At 37.1% G+C, this 22,945-nt stretch overlaps 1 protein-coding gene across 6 annotated transcripts in view; it reads left to right on the forward strand.

Moving 5' to 3' along the window:
- Khdrbs2 (KH RNA binding domain containing, signal transduction associated 2) overlaps positions 1–22,945 on the forward strand; it is a 522,706-nt gene that overhangs the window by 104,223 nt on the left and 395,538 nt on the right. The window lies entirely within an intron of this gene.

Here is a 22,945-nt window from a genome sequence, read left to right on the forward strand (position 1 = left end):
GAACAACACAATTTTATTGTCTCTTAGATATGGTTATGTTTCTCAGACTAGTCTGCTGAATTATATTTTTTGCCTATAACTTTGTATTGCTGAAATTGCTAAGAAATTGTTCGTAATTAATACCTCTATCTTCTTTCACTCTCTCTTTGTTACTGCATAAGTTTTTTTGTTTTGTTTTGTTTTGTTTTGTTTTAATGTTGCACCAGCTGATGGTCCTCTTGTGACTGCTCTCTCTGGAGAGTAGTCAACTGATCACATCATATGGTTATCTAGGTATAGCAGGTCACAGTCAAATAATTGTCTCACTGTACACTTTGGTCATCTTTAATCTTTCTACTCTGTGACAACATAATTAGACTAATTTGTTAGGCCACAAACTAAACCTCTCTTGCTTCCATTTTTTCTCCTTACAGTATGTCCAACCATCTAAGTGAGTAGCCTTTTCTTCAAGCAGAATCAAGTATCAGAGGAGTATGTAAGGAATATTGAGGAGTCTGACGACTTTGTTGTCCTCTTAGAGAGAACTGCAGGGATAGACTCTTTCTGATGGAACTCTTGTGCACTGTACTCTGGTGGGGGAATCACAGTTTCTGGGGAAAGACTTGCATCATAAATGACTATCAATTTCAGTTTATTTCTGCTTTGAGCTGCTACCATTGCCTTAGAAACAACCAAACTGAGAAGCTAGGCATTTCATTTTGTTTTTTTTGTGCACAGCTTTTGCAAGTAAGGGTGGACAGAAGGAATTATGCCATAGAGATGACAGACCTGACTACACACACGCCGACAAATGATGCAGGAAGCAATTGTGTATTTGAAAGTTTTTCCATCTTTATAAGTCTCTCCCTCATCAGACAAACTAACTCCCAGGATATTGAAGGGACTACAAATTATTTTGTTACCATTTCTATTTTTATTTATTCTTTTTGGAGGAAAACAAACCATTAAAGATTAAAAAAATGAACAAACAATTGTATAGCAGAAAATTAGAAATTGATCATGTGGGCTCAGGAAAATAAGCAAGATTCTGAAAAGTACTTGAGAAGTACTTTTATTTTACCTCTTGTACTGATGCTTAGTACAGAAGTAGCCTGCAATTAAAAACAAACAAACAAAAACCAGCATGGAAATACAAATCTTAGGAAAGGGAGTTTGATTTCTAGAATTCTCACGTTGATATCATCAAAGACAAGTTTCAAAACAAAAAGATACAAAGAATTTTATACGTGTTTAAAATCCCCCCCCCGTGTGTGTGTGTGTGTGTGTGTGTGTGTGTGTGTGTGTCTGTGTGTCTGTGTGTGTGTGTGTGTGTGTGTCTGTGTGTGTGTGAAAGGAAGAAAAGAAGTCATTACCTATTCAAAGGAAAATATAGAAATCAGTAGAAAGTGTCCATGAAAATGTTCTGGTTGCTGGTCCTCCAGTCAAAGGATTTAAAATAGCTGCCTTAAAGAGCTAAAGCAAGACATGAGGAAATAAAGACAATGTGTGACATTGAAGGTATCAGTAAAGACCCTAAACCAAGCACAATCTGGAATTCTACAGCAGAAAAGTATGAAATGTTTGAAAATTATTAAGATGAATCCAAATGTATATATATATATAAACAGAAGAAACAACAAATGCAAAGATAGGACTATAGAAATTATTGAGTCTTTCTGACACAAAGGGAAAAAAAAGTAAGGTGAACCTAAGAGATTTAGGGCAAATCATAAAGCAGACAAAGAAACAAAAGGACAATAAGAGGATATGTGATGTGATAATAATGGAAAACTTTCAAAATTGACAAAAAACAAATAATAGATGTTGAAAAATAAATTAGAACTTTAGGGAAGATGAACCCCAAAGAGACCCACCTACAGACACTTTTGTGAAAACTTTTAACAAGGCAGACAAAAAATAATCAGTAGTAAGGGAGAATAACTTGTCACATCCTAGTGTACCCAATCAGACATCCTGCTGCTTTTTCATCTGACATTGTAAATACTAGGATTCTGTGCTCTTCTATGTTCAAAGTCTTAAAACAAACACTACAAATATAAAACAACAACAACCAGTGCCAGCCAAGAATCCTGCAGATGTTACAGTAAGTAGACTTCTACTCCAAAAATGGTGGCTAAAATTAAGGCAGTCTCTGATAAACAAATACAGATGGAGATTTTCACCATTAGAGTACTCTGTAAGAATGTTGAGAAAATCTAGTAGACAATAATGTAGCTTGATTTTTCCGCCTCGCCCACAGTCAGGACAAACCTCTGTCACCCGCCAGTCCCACAGCCGCTCAGACCCAACCAAGTAAACACAGACACTTATATTGCTTTCAAACCGCATGGCCGTGGCAGGCTTCCTGCTAACTGTCCTTATCTTGCTATCTGTGCTTTTATCTTAAATTGATCCATTTCCATACATCTATACCTTGCCATGTGGCTGGTGGCTTACTGGCGTCTTCACATGCTGCTGGTCATGGCGGCGGCTGCAGCCTCTCTGGTCATTGTGGCGGCTGCAGCGTCTCCTTCTGCCTTTCTGTCCTTTTATCCTGCCTAGCCACGGCCGATCAGGTTTTATTTATTAACCAATCAGAGCAACTTGACATACAGACCATCCCCCAGCACAGCCAAGTGCAGACCATCTCAGACACCTGCACTCAGGCCTGTGGTCCTAATCATCCTCTATACGGACCTGCTGGGTAACGCCACAAAGAACCTGAGAATGGGCTCCCATAGGACATACAGAACATCCCACAGCACAATAACTTTTAGATCTATGAAGGATTGAGTTATGTTTTCAATAATGATTAAAAAAATAAGGTATAAGACAAATATAATTGTAAGAGTTGTTACTCTCTTTTCTACTTAATTTAATCTGAGATACTTGGGCAGTGGGGGAGAGCTGTTGTTTAATGGATAAAATTTCATCCGTACAGAACAGCATGATAGAACCCAATCACTGACAATTTCGTACCATTATAAATGCATTTGATTCCATGAATTATAGACATGAATAAATGTAATTTTCATGTGCACCTTCATAAAGTTCAATGAGTTGGAGAAACGGAACCAGCAGTCTCCATTACCTTGTCCTCTGTCATAAATTTCTCTGAACTCTTCTCATTTCTACAGTAGCCTTTTACAGTGTCTTCTTAGCAGACTCGAAAGCTCCATCTGTAAGATATGGTTCAGATGTTGCCCTTCCTTTCCATATTAAGAACATATAGAAGAGCTCCAGCGCCTCCATCTTGATACTCACAATAACCACTCCCTCTCCCTTTTCTTTTTCCACAGTGTGCATCACCTTTCAACACATTTTGTACTTTTCTTATTCACTGCATGAAGGCACTCCCCTGCCCATTACATATGGAGCAAGATGGCATGCTGGTGTCTTGCTCAGTCACTTTTATTTTAGTTATGTATAAGTGCCTAAGCACTAAATATTTGCCGACTACACGTAAGAAAGTCTGTCCTGGGCTATTCTTGCTGGTATAGACACATTTTCTATGAAACAAGGCTAGAATATGGGTCCCCCCGACCATCCCTCGTCCCCACGCACACTCAGAAAGGGATCGGCTCGTTGCATGAGTTGGCTGTTTGAATCCTGGGACTTATGCAGGGACGCTTGGCTTGGTCTGGGAGGGGGGGACTGGACCTGCCTGGACTGAGTCTACCAGGTCGACCCCGGTCCTCAGGGGAGACCTTGATCTGGAGGAGGTGGGAATGGGGGGTGGGCTGGGGGGAGGGGGAGGGGAGCGAGAGGGGGAGAACAGGGGAATCTGTGGCTATTATGTTGAACTGAATGGTGTTGTAAAATAAATTTAAAAAAAACCAATCAAATAAAAAACAGTCATAATTGATGTTATGTACATCCCATCAACATTAAAAAAAAGAAAAGAAAAAAGAAAGGGATCGGCACAGCTGATGCTATTGTAACCTCACTGCTTCTCTAATCTTGCCGCAGAGTCTGGCTACAAGAGTAAAATAATTCTAGTGGAAAATTTACTTGATTCTCATGCCCACCTAATCAATTATGTTACCTAACCAAATTTCCTATTTAAAATTAAGTTAAAAGGTTAACTTAGGAATCACTTTCAACTCATCATTGAATATTGTATTATGGTTTTATTACCTAATCACCCATTTTTACTAAGTACAGTGTATTGAACATTATTTGACCTTTTACAAAAGAGCTTTCATAGCCTGTACATCATCCTTCAGAATATTAATTTCAATTAATTTATTCAGTCATTCGAGAGATATTTATTGGATCTACATTAGACATTTGGCATTCATCTCATAACTCTGAATGTGAAAAAGATGGAATTCTGCAGAATATTAAACAACCTTCCTAATGTATCCTACTTTATGATGGATACATAAAAGCTGGGGACTGTGTTAACTCATATAAAAAACTCAAGCCAATTTTAAAACAATATTCCTTAAAATATAGAGCTAAGTTATGAAAAAGAAATAAGAATATTAAATAAGGTCATTATTTGACAGAGAGAAAAAGAAAAGGAGAGGGAGGTACAGGGGTGGGGAGAGAGCACAGGGAGAGCGAGGGAGAGAGAGACCCAGAGACTGAGAATGAACATTAATATATTAATGTTTGGCATGCAAGGTAGAGAGAAAGAGTGAGTTCAGTTGGGATGATGCATTTCTTACTGTCAGGTCTTCTCAGTAAAGAAACATCTATTCCTACATGTGTCTTTGTAACCTGATACATTTTTAGCTGTGGTCTATTTCATGCAGATTCTTTCTGTCTGAAAAAGTCTTCAAGTCATACTTAAAAGGTAAAGAGGGGTGAGGAAGACATAGTATAAGGGGAAGACGATCAAACTTTGAATTACAGATACCTGTGCCAGTTTCAGCTGTTCATTAAAGAGGACCAGTAATGTGTTTCCTGAGTGCAACTGTAAAATTTTACTCTTTACATCTCAACTTTGTTGAAGTAGAGATTGAGATCTTTGAAAACACATATTAGAAGTTGGATAATCTCCATGTACTGAAATTCACAGAAGTTGCTAAAAACCTTATTGTGCCTTAGGTGTAAACTTCTGACATGTCAATTATATCTTATCTTAAGAGATATGAATACATATCCCTGATGAATATATTGCTGACTTCTTACATTCCTGTCTGACACCTGTCTTTGACATGCTCTTGTGGTGGCTAGTGCCTAATTTCCCAGAAACTTGTTTTAATTATTAGTACTATGTAGACAGGGGTAAAGTCTCCACACTATACAGTCATCTGGATATTTAAATGACTACAGAATTATCTAACAAATATTGAATCTTTTATAATTTTTGGTGTTGGATTATGAAAAACTACAAAATTAATTTTTATAAGAGTGACTCAGTGGTGATAGATTAAGACAGAGAGACAGAAAGACAGATAGATAGATAGATAGATAGATAGATATTCTATAAATTTATCAGTATGAAGAGAGATGAAAATAGAAGAGATAATATGAGGGAGAAGAGAGAAACCTTAAGGAAGGGAAGGAAAGGCAGGAGTAATAAAAGAGAATAATAAGTAGGAAGTATAACAAGTATCTATTTTCTCTCATGTGCAGAACTTAACCTACCTGTCTCTGTATCCACATACATGTACATTTCCTGATAATAGAGTGTTCCCTGTTGGAGGAAATGGTGAAGGAGAAGAAAGGGTAGGGTTGAGTAATGGGTATTAAATACATATGTGTATGAAAATATCATAATGAAACACATTATTTTGCATACTAAGTAAAATGTTAATTGCAGGTATAACAGATGTGAAAGCAGAAGAGAATGTGTTGGGGAGAGGGTAGCAGCCAGCAGGAACTGGCAGGAGGTGATGTTAGAGGGCAGTGGACTGATTCGGAACAAATCAGCATGCCTTTGTGAAGAAGGCACAGTTAAATCAAGTGCACTACAGACTAATCAAAATCATCAGATGATAAAAATAAAAGTACATAGTTTGATACATTCCACAGGTTCAATGCTTTTTACCTGTGTATCACAGATGGCTTGAAGTTATCAGAACATTTGTACACACACACTTATTCTGCACTGAGCAGTCAGTTGTAATTAGATCTGCAACATTGCCAGGATCCTTTAATTTTTTTAGAATATCTACGATTGTTTTTACTGCTCTTTGGGAACTGTATGGGAAATGCATTAAATTAACATTCAAAATTCTGCTGCCAAACAGAATATTTTCTTAACAAGACAGACAAATTCTGTAATCCTATTTCATATGTGTGGGGAAGAATCAACCTATTACGTACTGAAGGGATTTGTTTCCTCACAGCCCTACAGGATAGAGTACTCCAGTGTGCGGGAAAATGGAAAGATAATGGAGCTCTTTCTTTATTTTGATCTCATTTTCACCCTTCTTGTTAATGACTTATTTGAGCTTCTGTATTTTTGTAATTAATGAAAGGCAGACCTGGGAATAGTGTATACTGTGCATTTTTAAAGAACTAAGTGAGGAAAATCATTTTTCATCATCCAAATAGTGTTGATGCATTAAAGGAAACCGTAGTTTCTGTGTGGGGTGGAATCAAATGACCCATCCTTCTCTGTGTCCAGGCAGTGTCATACAGAGCCAAAGGGGTTGTCTTAACATCCTTACAAGGGGAAAAAACAGAGGCCTTGTGACTTGGGCCTGGGTCCCTCACATTGCACTGACTCATGACAGTGACAGTATCACTTCCTGTCATGATTGTCAGTGTGAGGATTTGCTGATTGTTTCCTAACTTGTATTTCCAGCCAGTCCTCTCTCTTACCTCTATTTTTGTGTAGTGACTAATTTAGCTTGGTTGACATCCTCATTTGAATGTGCTTACTGCTCCTGGAGCTGCAGAGATTAAACCCCCTTCCTGGCTTTCTGTTCACTCCCCTGGCCTAGCTCTTCCTGAGACAGCACCATCTATAAAGACTCCTCCATTGCTTCACACACAACCTGTCACTGGGATCCTTCAGGGTCCTCCTTCACAGATTCCAATGCTTTGTTCCCTCTTAGAGGTACCATTGTCATCTTTTATGATAAGGTGATGATCCCAAAGATTGTTTTAAAACCAGAATAAATGAAAAAGTAAACCAATTACCAATAACTCCTGTAGCCAAATACTTCAGGAAAGACATGTTTTGTGATTTCTGGGAACCAACAGGGGTGTCATAGAATGAAGTCAGTAGGAGTAGCTGAGTGCTGCCTTTAAAATCACACCATGGGACTTCAGGTAACATGTGGAGTGAGGGCTGGGGAAGGGGCAGCAAAGAACATTCCTTGAACTGTATTTATGATTGAACAGAATGAACATACTTTACACTAGTCATTTTTCAATAAGCAAGTATGTGCTGCTCATGACAGTAGCTGTATTCAGGTCCCTGCTCAGTTCCAGGTGACATCCTGAGGCCTCCAAGAGAAATCATTGAAAAGATTAATCATTCTCTCCATATACTTTGACAAAAATCAGAAAGACAAGCATCTAAATTAGTATTTATATTACTGGGTTTTTTTTTTATTGTTTGAGAACTGACTATGCATATACTGTTTGGTCAATTATGACATGTTTGCTCAGTCCTAACCCCCATTCTTCCCCTCCAGTCACTCCCTATCTCCATTACCACATTATTCTGAAAACTTCATTTATTTTGTTTTCTTTTTTTTAACCCTCTTGAGTCTACTTAGCACTTTCTGTATGTGCTTGCGTGTAAGAACATCTACTAGAACACACGAGAAGCCTTTCCGAGTTCACATTCTTGAACAAAACTTACTTTTCCTCACCCAGAAGTTATCAGTTGCCAGTAGCTTCTCAACCATGAGCCTTTACCAAGTCCATCTTAGGATTTTGGTTGCCTTAATTTTTTTCACTGGTCTTGTGTGTGTAGTCATGGTTGCTGTGGGTTCATGTATACAACGGCCTTATCATGTCTACCAAATGATGTTTTATGCCAAATGTTCACTACTTCTGGCTCTTGTAATATTCCTGCTCTCTCCTTCATGATGATCATTGATGCTTAGAGAGAAAGAGTGTGATGTAAATGTTTCACTTAGAGATAAGTCACAGTCTCATATTCTGTGAACATTTACTAATTGTAGGTCTTTGTATTAATTTCTATTTATCACGAAAAGAAATTTCTCATTTGAGAGGTGCACTCTTCAGTGGTAGGAGGATAAGAACTGAGGAGGAAATTTAATAATGTGTCAATTTAGCCAAATAATAATATGAATTTCTCCCCTTGGGAATCGGACCTAGATGGATACTGTTTTGAGCCCAGTTTGTGGTACCAGTCATGGGTTCTATGCAGTGGAGAAAGCTTTAAACTCACACAGAAAATGATTGGTCACCACTATAACATTTGAGCTATTGCACTAGTTTGCCTATTATAACTAGGCCTCTTTTGTAGCTGTCAGGCTTCATAGCTGGGCAAGATTTTAAAGACTTTTCTTCCTTGGAAGCTTAGATAGAATCATCAGGAACTACAAAGCTAGCCAGTAAGGATGAAGCTTCCAGATCTATACCAGATTGATTTCCCCATATTCTATTGTTCAAGTCAATGGTGTCTTCAGCCTTATCAGCCATGCCATCAAATTCCAGAGGATGGCCAAGTGCAATGCCAAATAGTATATATTGTTTGGGGAGGGTCTATGTGATCCAACTGAGCAACAAGTCGAAAAGAAAAAAAAAATATACCCAGCAGTGGGCTTTTCATAGGTAGCCTATGGTTGTGTAGGAGAACATCCCTCCATTATAGGGTAACAACATTTAATCTCCTTTTAAGGTTGAAACACTGCTTATTTATTTTTCTGTGCTTTAAAAAATGTGATATGAAGCTGAGACCTGATTTTTTAAGAGCATGCATTTCCTTACTTTTATTTAGCATTGATCAGAGTGAAATGGAAAATGAAGGAACCATTTCCTACCTGTGATGAAGCATGTGTGAACCTCCAAGAATGCATTCTATTTTGTATTACTAACCAATTTTAGTTTATAATAAATGTTGAGGAATTTCATTATTTACTCAGGCTTAGTACAAGAAAATCTGGATTTGGAATCTGACTCTGCAGCATGTTCCATTTAAATGAAGCAGTTTACAGCAGGTTATTTCCCTGATGTTCAATTCGTTCATAGTTCATGGTAATGAACTTAAGTTTTGGAAGAGAAGGAGACTAATCCTTGAGATATGGGCTTAAATTGCGGAGTTTAATATTTATCCTTTGAGCAAGCTATGGAATAATGTTTCACAGTCCAGGTTTCCCCTCAAACCCTGATTTGCATGCATAATCAGCAGTAAGCTTCGCCTTTGCCAAAGCCTCAATGCCACCAGTTGGTCCAAGATCTGCCTTTGCCCTGCTGTGTTCATGGAATCCAAATGTATGCATCTGAAAGTGCTAGTTACAGGCTAGAGATATTAATCTGTTTATTTTGGATCTGAGCTATGTTCCCTGGGGATGCTTGTCATGCACACATTACAACTCAGTCACTCCTGAGGAGTCATAACTTTGTGAGTGACAGCTACAGTGCAGCCTGTACCAATCTATGCCAGTCATCTCCATGAAGCAAGCAGGTGGTAAAGGCGTTAAGTGAGCCATAGAGAAAGAATGTAGTCAGGCTAAGATTTGAATCTGAATTTCTAATCATCATTGCTAGTAACATTTTAGAATTTTCAATTAAAATTCTACCCCTTCACATTTTTTAAATAAATGCTTAGTATATATTAGTTGTAGAGTATAATAGGTCCCATTAAAATTTTATACATTCATAAGATCTACTTTCGCCATATTCATTGGTATAATATTTGTCTCTCTTAGCCTTCTTCTTCTTGCCTATAATCAACCCTCTTCTACGTTCCTGCTATACTTACATATCTTTCCTCTAGGTTTCATGTATGAGAGAAGCCATGCTGCAAGTCAGCCTTATTTTGATAAACTGGGTAACCTCTGTATCCACGCACTTTTCCACGAACAGCATAATATTGTTCTTTATGGTTGGGCAATATTCCATTATGTGCATATACTACATCTATTCATCAATGGATAAACACCTGGACTGATAACATATCTTGACAAATGTAAATAGTACCTCTGCAACCACAAAAAAAAAATGTTGTATCTATAGTAGGCTGGCTTGGGTTCCTTCAGTTACTGCATAAACAAGATGTTGCCAGATCGTATGGATGCCCTCTTTTCTATATTTTGTGGGGCTCCAGTATTGATTTCTTTAGTTCCTAGACTAATTTTCATTTCCAAAAATAATGTTTAGGTTGTTTAGGTTCCTTTCCGTATAGCCTAAACAGGTTTGTTTTTTTTTTTTTTTTTTTTTTTTTTTTTTTTTTTTTTTCCTGCTCATTGATGAAAGTCATTTTGGCTGGCGTGAGATGGAATCTGGGTGTGATTTTGATTTACATCTCCCTGTTGACTAAGAATGTTTGGCATTTCTTTATTCAGTTGTTAGTCATTTGTCCTTCTTCTTTGAGAAGTATCTGGAGAGTTTTTTGATCAGATGCTCATTTATCGATTTGGCTAGTTTTACTATTAATATTTTCAAGTTTTTATTGTCTAGATGTTAGTCCTTTTCTTGATTAATAGCTAGTAAAAAAAAAAACAAAACAAAACACTGAATAGGCTGTGCTTTCAGTCTCTTGCTCCATTTGCTGTCCCATAAGCTCTTTAACTTGATACATTCTCATTTATGAATTCTTGCTATTGTTTCCTGAGCTTTGTACCCCTGATTGGGAAATTTTGCCTATGCCAATGTATATTTCTGCTTTGTTTCTCTCTAGTATGTCCAAAGTTTCAGCTCTTGTAGCAAGAGTTTGAATTCATGTATAGATGATTTTCCAACATGTGAGAAATGGGAATTTGAACTCATTCTTCTGCATGAAAATATGCCATTTTACAGCATTACTTTTTGAAGAGGTCATTGCTTATGTGGCATGTGTATTGGAACCATTATCTAGTCCGATGACTCTAGATATATGAGATTATCTCATCTTCTACACTATATTTCAGTGCTCCACATGTCCATTTTTATGTCAAGGCCAGGCCTGCTTGGAGTGACATGTGTATGTGCACTTATTATATTCTTATTCTGGTGTTAGCAGGGACTTTAATGAATGGTCCAACAACTAGTCCTGTGCTGCCTCTTCCTCCCATGTTTTTAGTTAATCTGTAACTGTTAAGTTATATTGTCTTTTTTATGTGGTATAGTCCTGGAGAAGATTAAATTACATTCTACTTTCCTACAACTTTAGGCATGTTTACTTAAAATTAATTTCAAAAGCAAGTCCTATTCGTCAGTGAACCAGAAAACCTTAAATAGAACATGGCTCTGTATTTAATACATTTTAAAAGAAACATTTCAGAAGTGGAGTAATTTGCCTCAGTGATTATGAAGCATGAAAAAGGACAGTTTGTCAATCCAACATTTTTCTATGCCAGCAAAAGATTAGAAGATTAATGTCTGCTGACTACATAACAAGAGGTAAATCCTAACATATAAGTTCTTGTACCTAAGTTAGAGTGTATAACAAAATATTTAAGGCTAATTTCTGTTTAAATGAATCTTAAATAAACATGCCTAAAGTTGTAGGAAAATGTCTTACACACCTTGCCATTGTTTCACTAGGCTGTCTAAAGCAGAATTTGAGGACTTGACTCCATAAATATTTCTATATCCCTTCCTGCTGCTATAACAAAAATGCTACTCTTAAGTTACAGAGATAGATGCAAAGTGTTACCCTCCTATGTGAACCATCACTGAAAGTCTATAAAATAGGGGGGCAACTAGCACCAGCAGAAGAGAATTATATACGTACCAAGAGGCCTCTGTGCTCCAGAACTCACTCTAACACCTAACCCAGAAATCCCTGTGTTTCTTTTTTCTTTTTCCATTTCTCTTCCTTCTTGGTCTTATTTCAGTGGTTGTCATGGTTACTGTGTTGGCCTCCTCTATGCTCTCACCATAATGTCCTGTATTAACGCATTGAGGTTGTCACCAAGACTCATGGGCCTCTTGAATTTAAGATGGATTTTTTAATCACCATATTCTTAGCGTGGAGTACAGTTCCATGCTCAGAAAGGTTAGTGAACAAGTGCCTAGGTAATCAGCTAATTAATATATACATAAGGCTTCATTCTCTTTTGTTGGAAGGCATTGCTGGCCGATGGAGGTTGTAGTCTCTCATGGCCTGGCAGCTTTTTCTCAAAATCTCAGCAACATGGAAACTCATTCCCTCTGCAGCAGAACTTCCTGCCTCTGGCTGCCCTTTTCTGAAGAATGCCCCTGGTCCTGGAGGACTGACCTTATCTGAAAGCTGTATCTAAGCAGGATGCTGATTTATCTTCAGCTTGATCCTTGGCATAGATTCCTGCTAGAAGATTTGTGCTAGGAGCTCTGCTATAGGAACCTCCTGCCACATATAAAGCCTTGTGATAGGAGCATGCCACTTAATGCAAATCAGGGTTTGTCCCCAGGCTCCCCAATCCTGTATATTCCTTATACTCTGGAATAAGTTGAGCTGTTTCACTGAAATCAGTCTCCCAGAGGAGACTCATGGGTCATGCTCATGGGTCATGTACAAAGCTTTTGTCACCCCTTCTGCCCCTTTGCCCCTTCGAACTGGTGCCCAACAGGCCAAGAGACCCCCCGCACTCTTTATTGATGAATACTGAAAATTAGCGTTACCTTATGGTTAGAAAAAGACAGCATTAAAAAGAAATGTCAGCATGACTTTTACTTTGTCTATTCACTGTAATCAAAATAGGACCAAAGACAATGCAGTTATCCCAAGTATTTATTAATTTCTAGAGTCAATTCAGGAAGTCAATCTATTCTGTAAACATTAACATAAAAATGTGTCTGAACCGATTTTTCATGATTAGCATTTACCCTTCCTCCTTGTATACCTTAGAGGGTCTCGCATTTCTGTGACCTGTGGATAATATCTGTCCTTGTGTGTTTGTTCCTAGTTCAAAGTGGATGAGGACTGAGAGTTTTGTGTTCATCATCCTTGAATATGCAAACTGCTTAGTGCTGAAATAAATTACTTAGTCGCTGGCCTCTGACCTCCTCTGAAACTGATGCTGGGGAAGCAGATGAAACCATTGGTGGAAAGAAAAGGTTATGTTATCAGTATCTGTACACATACAGTCTTTCTAGGGAACTGTGAGTAGTCTAATGATGGCATTCATCATCCTCTGCAGACACTGTATCTCCACGTTATTCCTGAGCATGCCAAAAAAGCTCTTTTTAGAACTACCTTGAATTCTTCATGATACCACATCCCTCTTATGACATGCTGTCACTAATGAGCATTCTTTCATGGCTTCTCATGTGGCATCTATAAAATATCACAGCAGCAACCTGTAAAATAGCCTGAGGGAATGGAACAAGACAAAATTAAGCAACATCAGACCAATGTCCAATGACTTATGAATCATTCTCTCTCTTTTTCCAAGTCATTCCATAATGTCATTCATAATACTAGCTTACTGAACATTTTTACTAGTATTTGGCAGATTTAAGGTAGATCTTCTGCTTAGTATGACATTTGTGAGAAGAGGTAGCAAGGAAACTTTTGCTTGCTTCAGTTTGGATGGTCTCCAGTTTTTTAGTTTTTAAGATTGATCATTGTCAGGAATTTAGGCTGTATTCTACAAATTTCCAAACTCCTTGCTTTGACTGCTTCATGTACAGATTAACTAGTAGATACTCAAATACAGTTTCTGAATGTAATGCAATCAGAGGGCTTGAATAAAAGTACGTACGGGCATGTGATAATTATTTTGTTTATCTTAGATTGTAAGCATTATTAAAGGTAAGAGATCCGAATAATTAAATGCAAACATGTTTGCTGTAAGTGTGGCCTCGACAAAAAATGCAAAATCTTATCATGGGAGTTGATCTTGACACATTCATTGAGTGAAAGTCAGGGCTCCTCTGACAAGGTGGAGGAACCTGTGAGGATAACATTTTTCAAACATATTTTATTTTCCATGTGCATGTGATTGTACCTTGTGATATTTTAATGCTATTTCTTGGAGGCTTAGGAGATGGCTCAGTTTGTACTATTACAAGCATGAAAGCCCACACTTGGGTCCCCAATACCTTTGTAGAAAGCCACGTGTTATGCCACATATCTGTAACCCTAGAGCTGGGGATGGGAGGGGTTGACCCCAGTAGGTCATAGGCTAGTCTGCCTGTCTACCAGTGAGTTATAGGGTCAAAGAAGACCCTCTCTCAAATATGTTGTGCAACAGAATCAAAGAAGACACCCAGTGTTGATCTCTCACTTCCTCATGCATGCCTTTACTGGGCACCCCTTCACACACTACATATACTATACATATATACACAAATATGAAACGTTTTTATAAGTCAACATTTTTATACACTTATGGATTTGTGTCTTTTCTACCTTAACTTAGGAACTGGAGTGGAAGAAATAACTCTTGACTGTTTGATATTAGAGAGTTGTGATTGGTCTCTGGTTTAATTATGATAATCAGTTTGGAAAACAAAAATAATAAAACAAATATGGTTTATGAAGGAGCTTTATTTTTGCAAAGAATAGGACATAAATAGAATTATGTGTCATGTGACACAGTTTTCTTTTAAAGTAATTTTATTGTCCTATGTGTAATCGATAGTGACAGAATGAAAAGTACCATTGTAGCAACTATAATGGTGGGATTAGGTATGTTAGAATTTATGTACCAGTCACAGTTTCATCGTGAAAAATCATGAGTGGAAATTTTTATTCTTCTCATTTTTCCTTTTAAAATTTTACTGTTGTTAGGTACAACTTTTTGCAACTCAGAGTTACATTGCTCAACTCAACTAAGTTGTGCCAGAAACATAATCCAAAAGGTAATTTGTCTAACGCCTGGGGTGATAAATACCCGAATCTGGTTCATCTCCCCTATAAGTACATTTTGTTCCATGGAACATCATAGGAAGAAGGTAATTCAAACTCATTGGTTTGGAAGAATTACTGAATTATGCAAAATGCTTTAATATAATTTATGTTCATTCTTTGTCTTTTTATTACCGTTAAATTTTGCTTTTATATTTTCTAGTGTTCACGCCTGTAAGTATTTCATAATTATTTTGTGACTTCTCTGTGTGTTTCTCTACCCATTCCATTGTATATTTCACTCTTTTTCCTCCTGTACAACCCATGGACTTCCCTCTCAGTCCTCACTTCCTCTTTCTTCCTCCTATTTTCTCTATTTACTTCTTAAGCATAGCCTTCCTTAGCTTTAGTGATCTTTAATCTCTGTGGACCTACTATCCCTAATTCCCCTTCCCAGTTACTTTTATGACATTGATATTTTTCCCTTCAGTTGACCTAATCTTGTCATTACACAAACTACTTTCATTTCATCCAAATCTTAAATATCCTAGAATACATTGTAATATCGTTGTTCATAACTCCAGTAATTACTGAAGTTAAAGACATGTTTGCTTTTAATTGCTGTTGGAATGTAACATGACATTTATGAACCTGCCTATCCAGCCATTTTGGGCGCTTCGGCACTTATCACTTTACCCTTGGAGTGATGGAGGAATAACATGGAAAGTCTTGAGCAATGGCCCAGCATTTATTTACTGGGTTGTGATCCTCATCAGTGCCCTAACCAAACTTTAACTTAGCAAATACTTCAATGGTAAGAATACTATTAATAAAAATAAATAAATCTTTGTTTATTCCTCGAGTAGAATGGAATTGTTCTAGAACTTCTAGTCTTTGGACCTACTAGAAAATGCATTTTGTTGAAGAAATCTCCTCGCCTGTGCTCTTTGTTATATTGCCCAACAAACTAATAATTCTGTCCTTCATGAAATAATTATCCTTGAAAAGAGTCAAGTCCTAATTAGGAGAACGTGAAGTAGAATATGGGATAAAGAGAAAGGGGGAAAGTGGGATGCACCAATCGCCCCACCTTGGAGGTGAACGCCTCGGAAAGAGTGACAGGCCAGTATCAATAACACAGGTACAAATACACAACAGTTCATTGAATTGTACATATAAATGAAAAAATATTATAATACATAAACATACTTTCATAACATCATTTGGGGAGAAGTGGACATTATACTTAAGACCAAACAGTTCATATTTATTCATATAAAATTATGTAACCATTAAAGGAATGTTCATTCTTGTTTTATTTAATAGGTAAAAATTTTGAGGTGGGCCTGGTGGATCAGGCATGTAATTCCTAACACTCTGGAGGCTGAGGCAAGAAGGCTGAAAATTCTGGTTGCAGAGTGATTTCAATTTAGATATTATCTCAAAATTAAAATAAATAAATAAAAACAAGGCTAGAAGAGGATGGGCAGGAGAAGGCTTATCTGGCATGTTTGAGGATGCTCTGTGAACATTGTTCTCTTCAGCAGCAACAATAGAAAAAGAGCTGACATAGAAGTTGCTGCAACTAGTTCTGATTACCACTGATTTGGATGGTATAAGGAAGGAAGAAATGTGTGATTTCTCATAATTGACATTATGTCAGGAGATGTGTCTTGATATTTTTTTTTTGGTATTTGTATGGGTAAAAACAACTTTACATTTAATTTTCAGGGAAGAACTGTTGAAAGGCAATGCAGAAACCCCTTATTTTACAAGTTTCCTAAATATTAAATATTAAAATACATTTAAAAAGGAATTTAATTGGATTTATTCTACATGGGAAGATAATGCACCTCTGAGAAGTCATAGGTTACCAAATAAAAAGCAGATAGTACCCACCAATCAATCAGAGTTAAATGTTATTTGGTAAGATAGATGTGAAATCAAAATGGTAAATTCATAAACGTATACAGTTGGTTTATAATAATTCCAGAACCTTAATACACAATAGTTGCATAACTAGGCATTAAAGAACATTGTAGACAACATTATCAAGCCATTCCTTATGTTTGGTAATGAAAAGAAATGTGAGTATTTAGGCATGCTTTGCAGGGATTCAGCATGGCAACTGGATGCCTAATTTTGATAAACTGAGCTGAGTTAAAAACTACCGACTGGGCATCAGTTCTAAACATAATTAGCATAGAAAGAATTTCAAGAGGACATGTTTTTTTCAAATTTAAAATAGAAAAAAAAAGCAATGTGTGATTAAAAATAATAGGCAGGGGTTCTAAAAATAGATCATGTCAAAATTAATTTTTTTATTCAAGAAATCTCATTTTGATAAGGTTGAATGTTTGTTGTTTTTACTTAGTGCCCGTTCCCAATTCTGACAGTATAGTTAAAAACAAATAGGACTTGGGCACAAAGTAGCTATGACAATAATAGCTATAGGATCATACCCAAAAATTTCTATTTCAGATACTGTTGGTGGCTTACAGAAATAGGTGCATTATTTGCTTCCTGGCCTGCATGAGGCACTGTACGCTATCCCATCATACTTTGCTGTTTCAAGCTGCAAAGGATTGTTATTGTATTTTGATTGAATTAGATGTGGTTTGTGTATTTCAAAGAAATAAACTGAAGATGTTGTCACTTCTTCCCAACAATGAAGTCTGAGCACTGTCAATTTGAATCCAAGATCTGGGACAGCTTTAAGACTGGGATAGCAGGTCCAGTCTTCATGTAAGCAAGTTCATATCCCCCATACACTACTCAGACTCTTAAATACTGTCTTCTTTTTAAGTCTGACACTCTAAAGTAGGGGGAAATAATACACTGAAGCTAATCAGCAGAGAATAACCATATAAACTGTGATTACAGAGTTTCTCAGAATAATCTCCTGGGAACAATGCAAGCACTGGAATTTGCCTTTAAAAAGAGAACATTCCAGCTGAATAGAAAGAAATGTAGTAATCCTGAGCCAGGCCTTTGGGCACCTGTCTTTAATCCTCTCAGGAGACAGGGCAGGAAGGTTTTGAGTTCAGGGTTATTTGGGGCCACATAATGACATCTTTTTAAATTAAATTAAATTTAGTATCAGTGTGTGTGTGTGTGTGTGTGTGTGTGTGTGCGTGTGTGTCTTGTCTTTGTAGCTGGGCACATGCCATGTTTGTTGTCCATGTGGAAAAGCCTCGGGAATTCTTTATCTCCTTCTGTCATGGTTTCCAGAGATTCAGATCTTCGGGCTTGCACAGCAAGTTCTCTTACTCAGGAGTTGTTGCCCTGCCCTAAGTAATGAGATCTCATTGAAGAGAGAGGGAGAGAAGAGAGGAATAAGAAAGAGGGAAGATAGGAGATGTGAGGGGATGAAAGGAGAGTGGAAGAGAGGAATCTTCAGACTTGAGAATGCTCCTTGGCAATGGAGCACACGGAGTTTGTAAGGTCCATAAGATGTATCTACTTCTAAGGTGTGGGGAATATACAGAAGCCATCCACCCAAATTCAAATTCACAGAAATAGTGACAATTGTGTGAATGCTGGGAAGTGACCTCAAGGCCTTGTACACACTAAGAAAGCCTTCTACAACTGAAATACATGTCCAGTCCTTGGATAATTATTAAATACATACATTAAAATTACTCTAAAACCCTGATAAAAGAGCTTTCCTACCATAATGTAAAAGCAAATGACCATTTATGGATTCAACATAGTTCAAAATATGAATTCAGAAAAGGGAATCTTTTTGTGCAGTGAGAACATGAATTGCAGTTGATACTTGTTTGCATATAGTTACACTATGTACTATTAGTTATAACAGTTTGTTATAATAAGTCTGTGTCATAATTGTGTCATTCAGTTGTAGTTTTAAAATGGGGCAACAATAAATCTGTATAGTAACATTGACAAAGCTTTTGTTGTATCACTACTACGGAAATATGTCTGTGTGTGTGTTTACATATATGTATAATATATATTGTATAAATCCACATTTATTTTGATGTGATGAAGCAGAATCAATTTGTTGTTAATAATAATCAAAGCATGAGACTAGTTGCCTCAATTATTTACGATATAAAGATGTGAAATATTTGAAGTCATATGTATGATATATTATCTGTTTGTGTTAGCTCTGTCATTAAGCTATGTAATATATAATGTGTGTCTACATATATCTCACCAGATTCTTACTTTCAGTTTGCATATATTGAATAATAGTACTGAAGCACATATTTTTTCCCAGAATTATAACCATATAACCAATAGCTTCAGGACTCATGCAGTTCTTCAGAGTACAAAGACAGAATTTATCTTCATTTGGAATGGACCTATTTTCTCATTATCAAAAATGTTCACATATTCATGTTGATTACTCCATTGTATCTAGAAATGGCACTGCTGATGTTTACTTAAGGATAATAATATTAATTACAGTTTTATGTGGAAAATAAGTATATTTACATGTAAAACACTGTTCAGGTGTTTACAAGAGCTAATCATGTTTATGGGCATTGAAAGGGTCTTACTGAAATCTGTGGAAGAGTTTCTTTGGAGAGGGAAGGCCGCACAGTTGTGTCTTCAGGGAATATTAATGAATAGACTTACAGACTAAAAATACATTAAAAAATAAATGTGAAACAGCAAGTTATTAAGAAGGTGAAAGTATTTCGTATTATTTAATGTTCTCTTCTTTTTGCCTAGACTTGTTTATTAGTTAATTTTCTCTTTGCAATGACAAAAGCAATTAAGAAAGAAAGGGCTTACTTCTATCCACATTTCTCATCACATGAGAAGGCATGGAGGCACCACAGCTGATGGGCAACGGTTACCCTGTGTCTGTAGTTGGAAGCAGAAACAGGAATGAGTGCTTATGGTCCAGTCCTTTCTACTTTTCATTCTTTGAATCAGTTCAGACTGCAGTTCTTTGGATGGTAGTACCACATGTAGGGCCAGGAAGCTATGCCTGTCTGCAAATGTTCTCAGAGGCACAGCCAGTGGCTTGTCTTCTAGGTGATTACAGATCCTGTTGAGTTGAAAATGAACATGAACTGACACATCCTGTGAACTTGATAAGCAAACACCCAGGTCAGGTTGTTCACTTTACAGTCTCTGGGCAGGTTAGCTTTTTGCTTGCTACTACTGCTACTGATAACAATAATAATAATACTCTTCGTCCTGTAATTTCTAGAATTTTCAGTGAGATGAGATAATCCAGAGGTATGACTAGAGAGAAAGTTGTTTGGTTGTAACAACTACTAGAACTGATGATTATCAGGACTTTGTCTTCATTCAAAGAGTTAAGTTTGATGAATTATTTAAATTATTTGGAATATTTCCTCTGTGTATAATACTTGATAAGACTTTAGAATTACATGGCTTTAGGCCTAGTAAAAGTAATCATAGAAAATATGCTTTAGAAGAAGTAAATTTGACCGAGCAATGATCAGATCTACTTTTATACTCATTTTCTTGAATCCCTAGCTGTCATCATAGAGCCTTCATGCACTAACTGATGGAAATAGATGCAGAGATCACAGCCAAGCACCAGGCTGAGCTCCAGAAGTCTAGTTGAAGAGAGGGAAGAGGGATTCTATGAGCAAGGGGCATCAAGATCATGATGGGGAAACCTACAGAGACAACCGAACCAAGTTAGTGGGAACTTAGGAACTTTAGACCAACAGCTGTGGAGCCTCCATGGGACTGTACTAGGCCCTCTGCATAAGGGAGACAGTTGTGTAGCTTGGACTGTTTAAGGGGCCCCTGACATTGGGAATAGAATCTATCCTTGGTGCATGAACTGGCTCTTTGGAGCCCTTTACCTACAATGGGACACCTTACACAGCCCTAATGCAGGGAGAGGAGCTTGGACCTGCCTCAACTAAACGTACCAGGCTTTGCTGACTCCCCGTAGGAGGCCATACCTTTTCAGAGGAGGGGCTGGAGTGGGCTGCGGGGGAAAGCTTTGGAGGTGCAGGAGGAGGAATGAGAGGGGAATCTACAGTTGGTATGTAAAATGAATAAAAAATTTCTTAGTAAAAATGAAAAGAATAAACAAAAATATGGGCCCTCAGACTTCCTCAAAAAACAAAACAAAACAAAAACAAACAAACAAACAAAAAAAAAAACCTGAAGCCAGAATCATGTTAGCATGCTTCATATAATTGGCATCAGAAGAAATACACCTACTTTAGACACTGGTGAGGGCCAACATGTACTGTGATAGAATACATGCTAAAAAAAGAGGATGCAATTTTTGGATGAACTCCACACTTATAGAAAAGCTACTATAAAGGCATTTTTGTTAGAGCTAGAGAGATGGTTTGGTGCATAAGAGCACATACTACCCTTTCCAAGGACCCAAATTTGATTGCCAGCACATGAGGTGGCTCATGGCCACCTGTAACAGCACCAGGTGATCAAACACTCTTCTGATCTTCTGGGTACCTGCACTCACATGGCATATACACATACAGACATAAAGACAAACAAAAAAACCTTTAATATATATATATATATATATATATATATATATATATATATATATATATATATATATGTTTATGACTCTCCAAATGGCAGAAATTGGGATGTTTTATTTTTCATTTATAGTGAAAGAATATTTTGAAGGTAGCTTATTGTACAAAATACAAGAAAATGAGAAATCCCCTATGTTGCTGGCTCCCAGACATATTTTATTGGTAAAACTATAGTAACCAGCCAGATCTCTTATCAGCAGCCACCTCTAAACCTTAATGTCTGCCTTGATAATAGAGGATGAAGGTTTTCCCTACAACCAAATGTCAAATCTTCATATTCTTCTGAATCTCATGTACTCTACCATGCCAGTCCAGAGTTTTGATTTACCAATATTGTTTATCAATATCACTTTGTCTACATGTTTTTTTCCATGTAATCAAAATATGTTTTAAACTTTACCAGTTGTTTAAAGAAAATACACATCTAGTCCCTGTCTAACCCTCTGTTCTCACTTTCTCATTTTACCTTTTCAAATATATATTCTGTTCTCACCATGCTCAATTCCCTACTGCTAAGTCTATTTCATTTTGGCTTTTGTGCATATATTTTCATATATGTACTTAGTGGAAACGAATTATCCTTGAGGGTAAGCAATTGCTCTTTTAGGTCATATTCACTTTAAGGACCCCAATAGCATTCTACTTGTAAGTGTCTTATATGGGTATTTGTAGCTAGAGTTTTCCTGCCTGGCCCACAATCAGGACAAATCTGTCACCTGCCAGTCCCACAGCTGCTCAGACCCAACCAACTAAACATAGAGACTTATATTGCTTACAAACTGTATGGCCGTGGCAGGCTTCTTGCTAACTGTTCTTATAGCTTAAATTAATCCATGTTTTTTATAAATCTGTACCTTGCCACGTGGCTCGTGGCTTACTGGCGTCTTCACATGCTGCTTGTCATGGTGGCGGCTGGCAGTGTCTCCTTCCTCCGCCTTCCACTTCCCAGAATTCTCCTCTCTCCTTCTCCCGCTTATACTTCCTGCCTGGCCACTGGCCAATCAGTGTTTTATTTCTAAAGAACTGTATCCACAGCAGGTATAGGTCAACTGTCTGCAAGTGTAAGCATTTGGTAAGCTGTTGCAAATGGGCTATAACTGAGACCTGCCTGGCCTACTGAGTGAGGCCCTATCAAAAGAACAGTATCAACTTTGGAAATACCATTTTTTTTTTCAATTCAAGACTTCCATGCTACATTGCCCATGATTAATCCCATGCTGTCTTTCAAAACTTTCTATTTATTCAGCTTTCTCTCATATTTTTTCTCTTTACCCTTAACCTTGATCTACTTCTCAAATATTAATGCATTCCTAATCTACTGCATGATGTAATCAACACTATTGACTTTTACTAATTTGTGGGTTTTTTTTTTTCATTGTGGTGCTTTTTGTTGTCAGTATTTGTTTGGGTACATTTCTCAGAGACTTTGTTGACTGGTATAAGCATTCTGCTGCAAAAGGGGCATGATTGGGTCATGACGTGTATACCATCCAAGCATAGGAAATTATTTGTGTATTTTAGAAAGTATAGATTCTCTACAGAGTACTAACTGAATTTTACCAAGAACTCTAATTGT

The sequence above is a fragment of the Peromyscus maniculatus genome, chromosome 21, assembly GCF_049852395.1.
Source record: "Peromyscus maniculatus bairdii isolate BWxNUB_F1_BW_parent chromosome 21, HU_Pman_BW_mat_3.1, whole genome shotgun sequence".
Taxonomy (NCBI): domain Eukaryota; kingdom Metazoa; phylum Chordata; class Mammalia; order Rodentia; family Cricetidae; genus Peromyscus; species Peromyscus maniculatus.